At 33.5% G+C, this 15,953-nt stretch overlaps 1 protein-coding gene across 3 annotated transcripts in view; it reads left to right on the top strand.

Moving 5' to 3' along the window:
• The first annotated feature begins 3,712 nt into the window (after positions 1 to 3,712).
• Positions 3,713 to 15,953, top strand: part of LOC145268368 (N-acetylglucosamine-6-phosphate deacetylase-like) — a 118,748-nt gene continuing 106,507 nt past the window's right edge. The window contains exon 1 of one of the 3 annotated variants that reach the window (XM_080123916.1): positions 3,713 to 3,886. The gene's annotated coding sequence lies outside the window, so the exon portion shown is untranslated. Of the gene's footprint in view, positions 3,887 to 4,061; positions 4,170 to 7,205; positions 7,270 to 15,953 lie in introns of those variants that run through there. The other 2 variants (XM_080123918.1, XM_080123917.1) reach the window with 2 other exon arrangements.

Raw genomic sequence — 15,953 nt, 5'->3', positions numbered from 1 at the left:
TTTGTCCTATTCTCTTTTTGAATTCCCATCAAACATGGATCGGGCGAAACCGGGAATCATCGGTGTCAGCCGAGGGTCGTAACAGACGCAGACTAAAAAAAAACACCAAAAAATCCAAAAACAAACAAACCGGAAAAAAACCCAAACAAAAACAAATAATAAAAAATAAAAAAAACCTTCCTTGAAAAATAAAAATATGTTTATTTTATTTTAGTATATATATATATATATATAAATATATATATATATATATATATATATATATATATATATATATATATATATATATATTGCAAAATATTTATCAACAGAAAGTTTTTTTTTTTTCTTCAAGAAAAGATTTCTTGGTATTATTTTACGTTAAGGCCCGTCTCACGTTCGTATATAACAAAATATTTTTTTAAAAAATTTCGGTGTGCTAAAAACGAATCTGCAAACCGTTTCCATTGCAAAAAAAAAAAAAAAAATAGTTTTCATGATATGAAAAAATTACTTTTTTGAAGTGTGGGTAATCACTTTTCCATGTAAATCTAACTTAAAATGAGCACCCACTTTCTGGCCACCTGAGAGAGGGGGCATTTTTTGTGTGTTTATTGGCTAAAACGTTTTTGTTTGATTTCTTTTGCATGATATTAACCCCTGAACTCTGGGACTATTTTCCATTTCACTGCCTAGCCTTCGTTTACGCTACGCGCAAGCATAAACGAAGGCTGTTAAATGTACCAAAGTGCCTCGTCACAGTGTAGTATTCGCGAAAAATTTAAATTAGACGAAAAACACGTAGTTTTCCAAATATTAAACCATGTAATTCTATGTGTTATCACGGGTGGCCATTTTGTACGTGCAAGTGCGCATATGGTCAAAACTATTTTTTCTATACGAATGTGAGACGAGCCTTAAAGTAAAATAATACCGATTTTTTAATATTTTTTTAAATTTCCTTGTGTCTTTATTGAAAGATGAAAACAGAAAAAGAAATCGATGAAACCTTTTAACCAATAAACACTCAAAAAAAATCCCCCTTTCTCAGGTGGCCAGAAAGTGGGTGATCATTTTAAGTTAAATTTACATGAAAAAGTGATCACGCACTTTTCGAAAAAGTAATTTCCTCATATCATGAAAACTATTTTTTTTGCGACGGAAACGGTTTACTGACTCGTCTTTAGCACACCGAAATCTACAAAAAAAAAAAAAAAAAAAGAAGAAATTTATTATATACAAACGTGAGACGGGCTTCAATGTAAAATTTTACCGGTGTTTTAACCGTATAATAGGGACTGCCAAACGATTGTGAAGATTGAACCGTATGTCTCCGTGACGTCAGATTTGTGTTAACGATATGAACTATGGAAAAGCAGAAACGACTTAATGATTTTTTTAAAACCTTTGTTTATCTTCTTCAAACTGCAATTAATAATTAATCTTTGTTATAATTTTGTTAGATTTTAAGATTTACACAGTTTAATGATTGGGATCTAGTAAAGAATAGATACCCTGTAGAAGACGACGACAACTATTAACAACCGGCGCACATTTCAATTGACACCGGTGATTCGGCCTTGACACAAGCACATGGGCCACATGGCGTTGGTTAGTTGTAAACGCGTCAAATAGCAGACATAAGCGAATATTCGCAAGCAAGATTTTTTAAAAATATATTTACAAAACTTTTGGAGATTTAAATAAAAAATATTTACAAAACATTTTTTTTAAGTAAGTAACAAAACGAACGTATTTAAATAAAAGATATTTAAATAAATGGGTGCGTTTTTAATATATTTACAAAACTTTAAAAAAAAACCCCTCATCATCATCATCATCATCATCATCATCATCATCATAATAATAATAATAATAATAATAATAATAATAAAAAAATAAAAAAAAATAAATAAATAACTAAATACATTTAAGCCAAACTTATTAATGGCAAAAACAAATATAAAATAACTGCCTTGTTCAGATTTTGTGCATGTTTCAGTTTGTTTCACGGATTTTTGCGACCAAGATTGATTTTTATGTACAGTTTTTTTTGTGTGCGTTTTTAATAAAATTCAATGTAAAAACATTAATTTTAGCGACAATTAATATATTTTTAAATATCAAATTTTGATTAATCTCATGATGTTAACTCCTGGGAATGACGTCACAGTTGTAGTGGTGAGTAGAAAGACACATGATTATGTTGCTTTTTTTATGTACTTTGGAGTTCTCTATGAATTCACAAACCTTCACTTTTGGGATGGGGCAGGAGAGAGTAGTGTCCATTTTGGGGTGATGCAATTTCCCACAATGTCATATTCCAAAAATATAGATTAACTATGGAATCATATTCCGGAAATGACATCGTTTCTCTTACTAATATGTTGTTGGCGGTTGTGGTAGTAAGGGGGGAGAACTATATTAATATTGAAAATTGTGGTAAAGTAAAAGTTGCCTAATGATCATTCGCATTTATGTAATTATTTGGAAAACCTGCATAGTTATGGTCAAGAAATGATATCATTTTACTTAAAATAATGCTGTCAGTAGTAGGGAGGGAAAGGATACAGCAATGTGGAATTTTGCAGTGATGCAAGGGTTGCCTAATCACAAAACTTCTCAACATATTTGTTTATTTGTTTGTAAAGTCGGCTGAGTAATCTTCTGCAAAATGGCGTCTTTTTTCCAAAAAATTTTGATTGTCGGTAGTGGTGAAAAAATGAAACAAATGTAGATTTTGATAATGAAGCAAACGTTGTCTAATCACTTTACTTTGTCAATGTATTTATGCATTAATTTTAAAATCCTGCTAAGACATCTTCCAAAAATTTTTCTTACAATAATAGTGCCGATAGTGAGGAAGAAAATGCAGTAATGTTGAAATTTATGGTGAAGCAAGGGTTGCGAACTCATAACCAACACAATGTATTTATGCATTAATTTGGAGATCCTAATGATCCATCTTCTAAAAAATGATTTCAATTTTCTTAAAATCATGGTAGCCTTGGTAGAAAAAGAAATTAATTCATATATGTTGTACATTGTACAATACCTGTTGAGAGTATGTTAAATTGTTTCATATATGTATATAAATTACCCGTCCGAAGGTAGGTACACATATTTTAAATATGTGTTGCAAATTACCCGTCCCAAAAAGGTAAAATTATTTCATATACATTCTGTAAATTACCTGTCCTAGGGAAGGTACAGTTATTTCATATGTGTAATAGCCGTCATAGGGTAGGTAAAATATTCCTTTGCTTGAAATAGCAAATGATACAATACATACGCATTAAAAATTCCTCTCTCAAAAGAATAACAATTATATTAAAAATCAACTTCAATTTTCTCATTGTTTATATGGTCCCGAGCAACGTCGGGTAGGCCAGAGTAATAAATAACCAATCAGAAAATAAAAAGTCTCCCCCCCCCCTCACCTTAATATCACCTTAAAAATTACTAAAACCATAAAAAAAAAAAAAATTAAATAAATAAAATAAAAAGTCGAGGAAGCGTTTCAACATTTGAACAACGCTCGGGCTCGGCTGACACCGATGATTGCCGGTCTCGCCCGATCCATGCTTGATGGGAATTCACGAGAATTCGGGTCAAATTATGCAAGAGTACCAAATAATTTAACATTTGACAAATTATAAAAATGTATGCGCATGTGTGTGTATGTGTTCGCGTTTGTCTAACTTTTTTTGTTTGTCCATATTTGGGTTTCTTTCTTATGCCTTTGTGTCACTATGTGTCAGTATGTGTGTATGTGTGTACAAATGCCGTCTGCTCGACCAGTCACAGTTTAACAAGAGTTGTCCTTCTTGTTTATAAATAAATAAACTTTGAACAAACACTTCATAAGTGAGGAACTCAACCGAGTGCAAGGGACGTAATTTTTGGGGTAGGTAAAAACAAAAACAGATTTTTTTTGTAAACTAAATAGTCACTTTTTACGTTTTATTAAGTTAAACGTTTTATTTAAACGCCTTTAAAAAGTGTATTTTAAGGGATGTATGAATACATGTATATATTCTATTGTTGTTGTCTTTTCCTCTTTATTATTACTCTCTAGGCATTTTTGTGGGACGTAACGTGAACCATTTGTTGTAGTATGGAACTAAAAAAACATCTACTACCGGACCAAAAAAAAAAACGAAAAACAATAAGATAAAACAAAGTAAAAGGTAAACTATTTTGTATCAAAATATGTAAAACTTTCGGTTTTTACTTTTTGTTGTCATTTTATGGATAACAAATAAAGTCTAACATGATGATACACGTTTTTATTTTAATTATATCTTTGCTAGGTACCGTTCGTTCAGTAACACCCCTACATTTAGTCTTTTGTCTTGTAAATCTTTATATATAAGGAAAAACATTCTTATAGAAAAAGCACTAAATTATAAGAATAAATGTATTTATTCTTGTAGTTTGGTATCCAACTTTTGGCACTGATTGATCCGAGTTATTTTTTTAAATCGTATTTCCAAGTTTAATTAAAGTTTTATGTTTTTTTTAAATTTTTTTTATTCAATTGTAAGGTTAAAGTACAGAATAGGTACAAAACACCCTCACCTCCCCATGTTAAGAATGGCTTTTTAAATAATAACGTTATTTCAGCACGGATAAAAAAAGTGCATGAGTACCCAATTTATTTACCGTGTTTTGTAAAATGTACCCCATCCGTGCTTATTAGAAAAGAAGGGTTTGTATTACTGTACACATAGATTCGAAAAAGTTGTCAAAAAACAAATATATAACAAATAAATATTATCAAAGGCAAGATAAGTTACTTTTCTACCAAACTGGATACATTTTTTTGTTTTTATTTAATTTAACATGTTTATTCAGCTCGAAAAACATACAGTGTTTACCGATGTATTGGGAAATTCAAACTGGCGCCCGACACTCTCTTTAACATGTTAAGTTTGGGAAAACGTGTTATAAATAATAAACTAGATAAAATACTATTTAAAAAACACCGAATATATGTCAACTTATGTCACGGTAACATATAATGAGCGAATTTCTAACAGTATTTTGTCTACTTTATTATTTATAACATCTTTTCCTGGACTTACCGTGTTAAAGAGAGTGTCGGGCGCCATTTTGAATTTTCCAATACATCGGTAAAGACTGTATGCTTTTCCAGCTGAATAAACATGTTACATTGAATAAAAACACGAAAAATATATCCAGTTTGGCAGAAAAGTAACTTATCTTGCCTTTGATAACATTTATTTGTTATATGTTTGTTTTTTTGACAACTTTTTCGGATCTGTGTACACAGTAATACAAACCCGAAAAGAAAGAATGAAAGAAAGAAAAACTGTTCGGTTCTAATTCTGTAGATGTACCTTAAATGTTGGGTTAGGAGGCTTAAAATATAATCTCAAACAATAATTTCTTGCAAAAAACCTTGGAAAAAAAAAAAAAAGAAAAAAAAAAAAGAAAAAATGAATAAGATACTTGTACAGAATTTGAACCGGACTATTTTATTTTATTTTTTTAAATTTATTTATTATATATTTACCAAAGTTTTAGGTTTGTTTCGGCAAAGCCTGTTTGGTTTGGTTCAAATTCTTAAAAATAAAGTTTATTCACAAATTTATTTATTTTTTGTGCTTGTTTACATTAGTGATCTTTTATACTAACGCATTTCAGAAGAAAACATTATTACGTACATACGCGTCATGGCGAAATTAGTATAAATTCCAAAACATTACGAAAAATAATTCCGCAAAAAAAAAAAAAGAAAAGAAAAAATACAAGGAAAAATAGAATTTATCGAGTTTCATCGTATGCTTTAACGTGGAAAAGTTGTGCGATCAATTCTGTATTACAAACAGGGGAAATAACCCTTGACAAATTAAGGGTCCACCATTTTTAAACCAATAAATTTCAGAACAGAGTTGTGCTTGTGGATGATTTTTTGTTAAAATTCCATCTAACACATCTAGTAAATCAATTTTCGTGACTTTTTGAACTTTATATTAATTTCGCCATGACATGTATGTAATGTTTTCACCTGAAATGCGTTGGTTTAACAGATTACCATTGTAAATAAGCACCCCCACTTTCTAACTATTACTTTAACACGGAGTGCATGTGTAGAGGGGGGGGGGCGAGTAATTGCACAACCTTCGTTAAGGCCATGGATAATTGACCTTAAGTTATGGGAAAAAATGAAAAAGTTGTTTTAAGTAAAGTATATACTAACTGACTGTCCAGTGACGGCTTTATTTTATCATTGAACTGTTTTAGCCAAAACGGGCCATTTAAATTTTAGTCTATTTTTTTTTTTTAGGCCAGTGGATGGGTGTAACCCGAGACAAAATCTCTTTTTTTTTTTTTTTTTTTTTTTTTTTTCTGAGATTACATTCTGAATTTTACATTATTAAAGAAAAAAATAAAACCTATTTTGCTCCCATATCTACCTCACCCCCACCCCGCACTGAAGAGTTCAAATATTCACTGCAATGGTGCAGGGTCTATGGGATTGCCCTATGATTCGATTTATTTATCCATGAATAATTTTACAATCAATTGTACAAAAATTTCTTAAACAAATTGCACAAAAGATGTAGCATAAGGTCAAATTGGATAGAGGTCATGTGTCATTGCTTTTGTCTAATTCCGTAAACTATTTTCAATCACCACAATACCACATTCACATTGTCAATAATCCTACTTAATGTTGTCACCATATTTTGGCAAAATCCAGCTCAAAATGCTTAACCTTTTCTTCCATGAGTTCCATGAATTACACAGTGATCCGGCTTTGGCTTACAACTTCTTCGATGATCATTAGGATCTCCCTCTGAAGTGGATTATTCACTACTGCACCAGGAAGAGCTTTACACCGCTAGCAACAGAAGCTATTTCATTGCCAATTTTAATTAACTCGGAGGAGGGTTGCTTTCTCAATAAGGATCCCTGGATATTAGAATGGCCAAGAAATGCAATAAATGTGCTAACAATGCATCAATTTAAGGTGAATTTAGAAAGATACTGAGCTACTGTATCCTTTATTTTGTGTAAATTTTTACTACACTATCCAAATCTAGGTTTATTTTTTAATTTGGATGACACAGATCCAGGCAATGATTGTCACCTATCTATTTTAGTTTAAGAAAATTAAGAAAAGCTTTGTACTAATTTTAATTTTTATTTTAAATAATTTCTTTTACAAAAATAAGTAATATATATATATATACTAGGATGGGTGCCCGGTGTTGCCCAGGTGTTTGGATGTGTATGCTGAACAAAAAAAACAAAAAAAAGGTAAATCTTTTTAACTTTGACCCTTAACATTTATTGTTTTTGGCTCAAATCAAGTTATTAAGTTAGATCCATGTCCAAGGAACCTATATCTAAAATTTCAAGTGTTTAGACCCCAAATGGTCGGAGGAGTTTGGTAGAGTTCTCAAAGGTAAAATCGTTGAACTTTGACCCCTTAACAGCCACGTTTCTGTCCGAAAACCGATCACATAGATTTTCCCAAATCTCAGTACCCTGTATATCCAATTTCGAGTCTGTAGACTAATAATTGAAGGAGTTATTGCGTAGGGAAATGTACACAGACACACACACATGTTCACTTTTATATATATATATATATATATATATATATACATACACACACATACACACAGTGTGGTTAGACCTAGCGAGATTCAAAACCAATAACTAATTACTAAAGACGGCCTCTGCATGTACCACTAGGTATTGGATATTTTCATCTGGAAATCATGAGTTCACACTTGGCTTGGTAAGAGATGCTTGAGCACGCTCAAGGAGTTAGTGAAGGATTACAAACTGTCGGTGGACATGATGTTAGTTATATCAAATCAAAATATGGTCAATCAATTGATGTTGATGTCACAGCATGTCATGCAATGAAGAAGAAAAGTGGACTCCATACCCTGATCGGTACTGTACATATAGTTGAGCTGGATGTGGCCTAAATCATGGCTATTTACAAAAGTAGTGGACACCCAGGAGTATGATCCACTATTTATTTTACTAAAACTGTTTGCCCAACAATGGTGAAAGCAACACTTGGTCATACGTAGAATGCCAACTGGTAGATCCAGCACCAGTCCACTGGGAGAAGAAAAAAACTTGCAGAGGTTTGGGATGGACATTAGACATTATGGTGCTTACCATTTCATAATGATTACATATTAGGGTCTGTCGCGGTTTTCCATGTAGGGGAACTGGCATGGCAGAACTTGGCAAGTGTGATTCATCAATTGAAAGTGGTTGTTTTTAAGTGTAACCCATCACAGCAGTTAATCAGTGATGATGACAGAGCTTTCTGTAGTAAAGAATTCCAGATGTTCACAGATAAATTAGCCTGAGCCTGAGACATCATTATGTGTATAACTCTGTCAGGAATGGCATAGCAGAGCGATGTCATTGTACTGTACGAGGGGCGTTCAATAAGTAATGCCCCTGACCCACTTCCCATAACAGTAGAGCAACGAAACTTGGCACAGTTATTAGTCTTTCTCTACATAGGAACCACCCAGAGTTATGCATTTCTCCCATCGCTTGATGCAGCTCTGGAGACCGTGTTTGTAGAACACTCCAGGTTGGTCCTCCAATCATAACGTGACTTCAGAAATCAAGGCTGCATATCTGGGAACCGCTTTCCTTTCAAAAACAACTTCATGGCTGGGAAGAGGTGAAAGTCAGAGGGTGCAAGGTCAGGAGAGTAGGGAGGATGGGGAGGATTTCATAACCATATGCTCATGCTTCTGATCTAGTGACATGCGAGTCATGGACCGGAGCATTGTCCTGCAGGAGGAGGGTACCTTTGCTGATCTTGCCCCGCCTCTTGATTTTGATAGCTTCCCTTAATTTCCTCAGAAGTGAAGCATAATAGGCTCCTGTAATTGTGGTACCCTTTGCCAGGAAATCTGTCATCACTACTCCGTCCTGGTCCCAGAAGACTGTGAGCATGACCTTGCCAGCGGAGGGCTGCACCCTTGCCTTCTTTGGAGGTGGTGAGTAAGTGCTTCCACTACATTTACTGGGCTTTGGTCTCTGGATCATAGTAATGGACCCAGGTTTCATCCTGTGTAATCAGTCTTTTGAAAAACTTTGACTCTTCTTGGCACATCTCCAAATTCATCCTCGAGCACTCGACGTGTTCTCGCTTCTAGAATGGTGTGAGCAACCTGGGAATCCATCTGGCAGACACCTTATGCATATGCAAATGGTCATGAATGATAGTTTCCACAGACCCTGTACTAATCTTGACATCTTGAGCTATTGTGCGAATATTAATGCGCCGATCTTCTAAAATGACAGCGTCAACTTGACAGGCAGATGCCTCATCAATGGCAGAAGGGGGGGGGGGCGACCCGGTGTGGGAGCTGTTTCCACAGACTTCTGGCCATGTTTGAATTCACGATGCCAGCGTTTTACAAGGGCATATGATGGAGCATTATCACCCTAAGTTTCTTTCATTTCATCAAAAGTCTCCTGTAGTCTACGTCCTTTCAAATACAAAAACCGGATCACCGCTCGACATTCAACAGGCTCCATTTCACAACTGACTCAGTTCAAACACCTATAAAACAGAAACCACAATTAGTTCAGAGCTGTAATTTACCACATAACCCGTAGAGATATAAATCATTGCACATGCAAAATTTCAGCTAGATCAGACAACTGGAAGTAGGTCAGGGGCATTACTTATTGCACGCCTCTCGTAAAACAAATTACCAAGATAGTTTCATACCAAAGTCTGTATACTGACATGAGATGATCCCAAAAGACAATGTAACAGCCAAATCAATCTACTATTACGAAGTTCAGGTAAAAGGGGTTGATGTTATGCCATCATCATATTCTGAACATGGCCCTTACCAGGTTGGAGATTGTGTGTGACTAAAGGCACTGGAGAATTGGTGTACCACAAAATTTGGCCAGAGTCTAGTAACAAAAATAAGCCATTCTGGTGCATAGAACTGACATGTGAAGAACCTGTGTCCCCCACTACAATGTTCTCGCATTGGAGGAAGATTCTGATGACAATGAAACAGAGGTAGACAGTTTACTTGATGTGGAAGTGGAAACACGTCTCCGAAGCAGCCCATCACTTTGAAAAAGCTTTATTTTTGCAAAGGAGCATTCGGTTAAAATGACTGCTGCTGGGATGCTGCCTTTGTGATCATAGGATCAAAGGGGACTGTGGTGCTTGTGTGGAGAAACCAAAGGATAAGTGATCATGACTAGCAATCACCGCTGCAAGGAAACAGTGGCTGCATGTTAGTGAACCTAAAACTGTTTAATTTTGAGGTGAAAATTGTGATTATGTTAAATAAACACGCTTAGCAGTTTTAAATTGCTGAATGAAAGGAGTGAGATTTTTGTTCACAGAATTTTTTTTTTAAATGCTATGTCATTCATATGTGTTCTTAGTCTATCTTTTGTTAGTGAAGAGTGAACATCTTGGTGGTTGGTAAAGAAAATGATCTGGCCTGGATGTGTGTTCTTTCAACTTTTAATAATTTATGTGACTGAAATAGGAATTAATTACCCAAATATATTTTTCAGAAAGTTTAAAAAAAAAAAATGTGAAAAGACAGTTGACACTAGGTTAGGGTTTGGGTGAAAAAATTTTATCCTCTAAAAAAAAAATACAGTTGAACAAACCTACTCATGTGCCCAATGCTGATAGATGTTTTGCATGTTTTTTTTTTTTAATCTTTTCCTCACAACTTGTTCTAAATAATGCTTGTCCACTTTTCTATTTCTGCTGGGATCTTCTGATCACTCAGTTTTCTCAGTAAAGGTCAAAACAAAGTGCAATCACACACTGTATCAATACATATGACTGACTGGGATAGCTCTAAGTTGTTCATATCAAAAGTTTCTCTGCATTCCATGTTCGAAAAAAATTTCTCCCATATCACATCCAATATAACCGATTGGTTAATCATCAGTGTTAAGAGTTTCATGCTCTCCAAGAAATTCCAACAGAAACCAAACTGCTGACCGTGGTACAACACAGAATGTGCTGCTGCCATTGCTCACAGAAACCGTTATTTCGATTGCTTTCAATAAAATAAATGTTCTGGAATCAAAGTCATCTGTAAGACTCTGCAACCACTGCAAAAGGATTAAAGAAAATGCAAGAGAGTTGTATGCTTAATCTGTTGTCTAGAGTGACTGAGCAAGTGTATGGTTCCCATGAGTTTTATTGAATAAAACATAATGTCTTGGTAGATGTGAGACTTCTATTCCAACCCACATCAATGAACCTGAAGTGATTTTCTCAGCATTTGATAAAGCCAAATTTTTGCAAAGGACTTTGCATCAAATTACACTCTTTGTGATAAAGGCTGCCTACCTCTTTATTTTCCTTTTCGGAAGATGGGTAGCTATTCTGTACAAGTCCTAGAGATGAAAAACAGTTTTTGGTGGGTAGCTGTTCTGTATAATTCTTGGACTTTAAAATTTAGCAGGTAAACCACGAACATCTTTCTCATGTAGACACAAAAAATTATATTTGGGAATGCTAAAAGTTTCAATATTTTTATGGAGCAATTTCGGTTTCTAATTAGTTGCTAGCAGAATGTGGCTCCATTTGATTGGGCAGTTCCTATTTTTGTGTTTATAAGTAGAACCTTTCAATTTAAAAAAAAAAAAAAATGATGATGATGCTTTTGGGCCATATGTGAAGCTAAAATATACTTTCTTGGTCTTCTGGTTAGGATCCCAGGGTAGTATCTGTTCTGTTTAAAGATGGTACAATGATATCATGGGGTTTCCGTTTGTGCTGGACGTCCATACAATAAAAATATGTGATAGATTCTTAGAAGAGTATTGGAGATAAACTGTAATAACCAGATATATTCTGACACTACATTAATCAGATTAGATAAATACTTTTACAGTTTTAACAAATGGGCTACAATAATATTGTGGGATCGCCATACACTAAACGTCCAAAGAATGCCTAGCAGCAATATATTACATATGAAAGATGCTTCTGTGGAAGTTCCACAGGTCTTGCTAGTACAAATAAAAAACAAAAACTTTTTGATGTTTAGACAATAAAATTTGGTTTGCCACGCTAACTAAACACATTAATTTCTCTTTCAGTTGTGTAAATTAGACTGAAATGTGTTTCGACATTTTCCACCATCCAAAACATTTTTTTTTATGTAAACGATAATTTAATTAAAGAAAAAAACATTAAAAACTATTTATAGTAAGTTTCATTGTATATGAAAAATTCCAAAATAAAAACTTGTCTGGAAAAAATATAGTCGCCATCTTTATAATCCTTCGAGAAGGACACTAGCTATGGAAAAGATAACTTCAGTTCATAATTTTATAGTTAATGGAAGGAGTTATTAAGTTATTGTTATTCCTTTGCTAGCTTCTTTCACAAAAAATTACATGGAAGTGCAACTTTGATCGTATAATATTCATTCAGCAAACCTTTAATTCGTTAAAGTTTTCAACTTGGATTCTTGTGTAAAAATCAACTTAAAACTCTATATTAAGCTGATCATATCGATGAGTGGCCCTCTTTGTTTAAGATGAGACTGATGTTATATGTATAGGAATAAACAATATGTATTAAGCTAAAAAAAAAAAAGCCATTAAAAATAAATCATCCATCATTGAAAACAGTAATCTAACTTTGAATAACCTGTAAAAAAAATGATACAAAGGAAGGAATTTTATATATATAAAAAAGAAAAGATTAAATTTTGTTTATATCCAAGTTCTACCAAAGTAACCAAAAATGTAAATGAGTTATCACAAGTTGAAATTGAATGAAATTTAATTACATTTTTTTACTCTAATATCTAAGCTTTTTTATATCTATTAAAATATGATTTAACCTCTTTTAAATATCTATTTTCATGTACAGATTATTTTCAATTTGCTATAAATATTTTCATTGTAAAATAATGGAATTTATAACTGATGTAAATGACTATTTCTATGCTTTGTATGGTTGAGTATTTTTTGCTTTTTAAACCATATGCATTTTGTCACATTTTTTTCACTAATTTTTCAGTAAAAATGTTATATCTTTGTTAAAACACCAGATTAAGCTATGAAATTTTCCATAAGCGCATTTTTATGTAAGGAATCAGAATACGCAACTGAAAATCTCCTGTAAATAATGGTTTCAGAGTCTGCAATAAATGGACATAAATTTGTTGCAGTATCTTAAAAACTTCCAGTTATTCTAAAAAAAAAAAAAAAAGGAAGAGGTTAAAGAACTCAAATTATAGTTTCTACATAGTTCTTTTTTAAGATTACTAAAATAAAAATGGGTTTAACCCTTTAATAAGTGTTATGGCTTATATCAAATATCAAAATAATTTACATAAGTAAATAAGAGTGTGGAAAAAAAATCAAAATAAATAAATTTTATTTAAAAACAAGTTATTTCACTCAATTTGACAAAAAAAAAGTGACCTTTTAGATATAAGTTCATTTAGTAAATGTATGTTTCTATTCTTCTGATGAGTAAGAGCAGGAATAAATAAAAAAAGTTGACATAATAATTACATGAATGATTCTGCGCAATGAAACGGGTGCTATCAAGAATTGAACATTTTAACATGATTAAAAAATAAACGGTATGATGAACAACATTTGAGATTTGGAATATAAACTTTTTCTCATTTATGTGTATATGTTTCATAGTTACATCGAGCTTCATAAATTAAAAGATTGGCATATAAACAGGTGAAATATCACTGAATTAGCATATTTTTCTCATAAACTTATATATACTAGCCTGGGTATTTGGAGGTGTGTTGAGCCCCCCCCCCCCAAAAAAAAAATGGTAGTAGGCAGGCAGGCTCGAACCCGTACTGCGAAGGAGGAAAAGAATGTGAAAAAAAAATGTGATGCCTTTGTTGTTGTGCCCACCGCCAAACCGGAAGTGAGTAGGTTTAAATTAAGGCTAGACAATTGTAAAGAGGGGATGACTTTCGAAAATATTGGTGGAAAAAAGCGACCCCTCCTTGTAGAAAAGTGCCCAGTTGAGGGTGAAGGAATTAATGCTTTTGACCAATTTTTCGATATTTCTCGTCCAAAGGTTGAGCTTCAAAATGATACTGATCTTGTGAAAATCTGTCGCCTCTGTCAAAAGTTTTAAGCAGACATACATGATGGCAGCAAATTTGCTTTCGAACATTGCCATCACTCGATATAGCACAACAAAAAAAGAAAAAAAGGTATATAGAAACACGAAAACATTCAGTGATGGGCTGCACGAATGTGGCTTTTAAGCCTTGCTAAACTCTGGCATTCCTTAGCACACATTGTACAGACATGTGCACCACTAACAGCACGTTCTTGCGGTTCTTTTCTATGCAGGATCAAATGCCGATTAAAACCACCTGTTGTTTTGTACATTCGCCCGCAGTGTACACAGATTAACTCTGGCAACTCAAAACTGCTTTGTGGCCCGATGAGTAGACTGGTGACTCATCAGCCCAGCTCTGCTAAGACATATTCTTCCGCACACCTCACACTCCAGACCAATTTGGCTCCCCCTCCCATCCACGGCTCCTTTCACTCTCCCTTTCTGGATATCACGCTTCAGCCGCTCATACTGGGTTCGATCCACCTCAAACTTGCCCACACCTCCCTGCAAGGTCCTTCTCCACCCTCCGCGATCCAAAGCAAGACTCTCCCAGGTTCTTTCATCAATCCCACATTTTTTTAAGGCGGATCTTAAACAATCCTTAAATCTCAATTTAGGCTTTTGAGCCAGATGTCTTCCCTCAGCGAACTCACGATAAAGGAGTTGTTTGGGAAGTCAACTGTCTAATATCCTCACCACATGTCCACTCCATCTCAGTCTATGCTTAATAACATGAGCCTCAATGCTAAGGCATTGAGTTCGATCAAGCACCTACATACATACATACATACATACATTTAAACAGACAGTTGATATTTATATAATAGATGTGTATGAATGTATATATGCATCTCAAGAGTGTCACTATTACAGAAAATAACCATTTTTATTGATGTTTTATTTAACTTCACTTTTATGGAATGAAAGCAATATAGATTAAAATATTTTTATGTATTATAAGTCATAGAGTAAATTTTTGAGATGAAGATAATTTGTATTATTTGGATTGCTGTTCTCTTCAGTGTCATTCATACAATGTTTTGGCTTATGTAACCTCTGACCTTCTTCAGGTATATATTGTTGAACACAGAAATCTGCATAGAATTTCGAATGGAAGCTTTTATTTAATCCACGAGAATAGCATGCTCTTGTTCCATCAGCCATGACCAGGTAAAAGTCTTAAGGAATTCACAATTGTATTCTTAGTATCGCCTGCACTGAAGATTAAACCTTTAACCCTCAGAAGAGTGTCACTCAGAACTGAATTTTACCTAGTACTTTATCTGTCATGATAGTCTTTGAAAGATTCCCTAGTTCAACAAAAATAACACTCAAGATGAGAACAGTAGTCTGACTAATCTAAATAATACATATTTTAAAATTTTTATTTTAATCTTTACTGTTTTTGGCAATAAGCACTCGTATCAGGAAAAAGGTGTTTCATACTTCAATTTTTTTGGTTCCTTTTTTTTTGTTGTAGATGCATATATTTTAAAATTTATTTTAATTTTATATTTTTCAGTGATATACACCCTAGTTTGGGTGAACTCGAGTTTTGTGATGTTAGTAAGAAAGCATTTCACATTGGGAATTTTATTTGTAGCGTTTACGCTTGCTAAATAGAAGGGCACTTTTACCTGATGTAGTAGGGCAGTGTCTTTTACTGTAGGAATTATCGTACACTAAAAGTTTGAAAAAGCTTTAGTTACAAGTTACATTCTGTGAAAATACTTGTAATACAAACACTACAATGATGTGACAATTGAGACTTGGTAGACAGTGTGGTACCTATTAGATTAGAAATAATTTTTTGCATCAAGAGAGAGAAGTT

Source organism: Euprymna scolopes, chromosome 43 (assembly GCF_053919585.1).
Source record: "Euprymna scolopes isolate OS-2025 chromosome 43, ASM5391958v1, whole genome shotgun sequence".
Taxonomy (NCBI): Eukaryota; Metazoa; Mollusca; class Cephalopoda; order Sepiida; family Sepiolidae; genus Euprymna; species Euprymna scolopes.
This window is presented reverse-complemented; position numbering and strand designations above follow the sequence as displayed.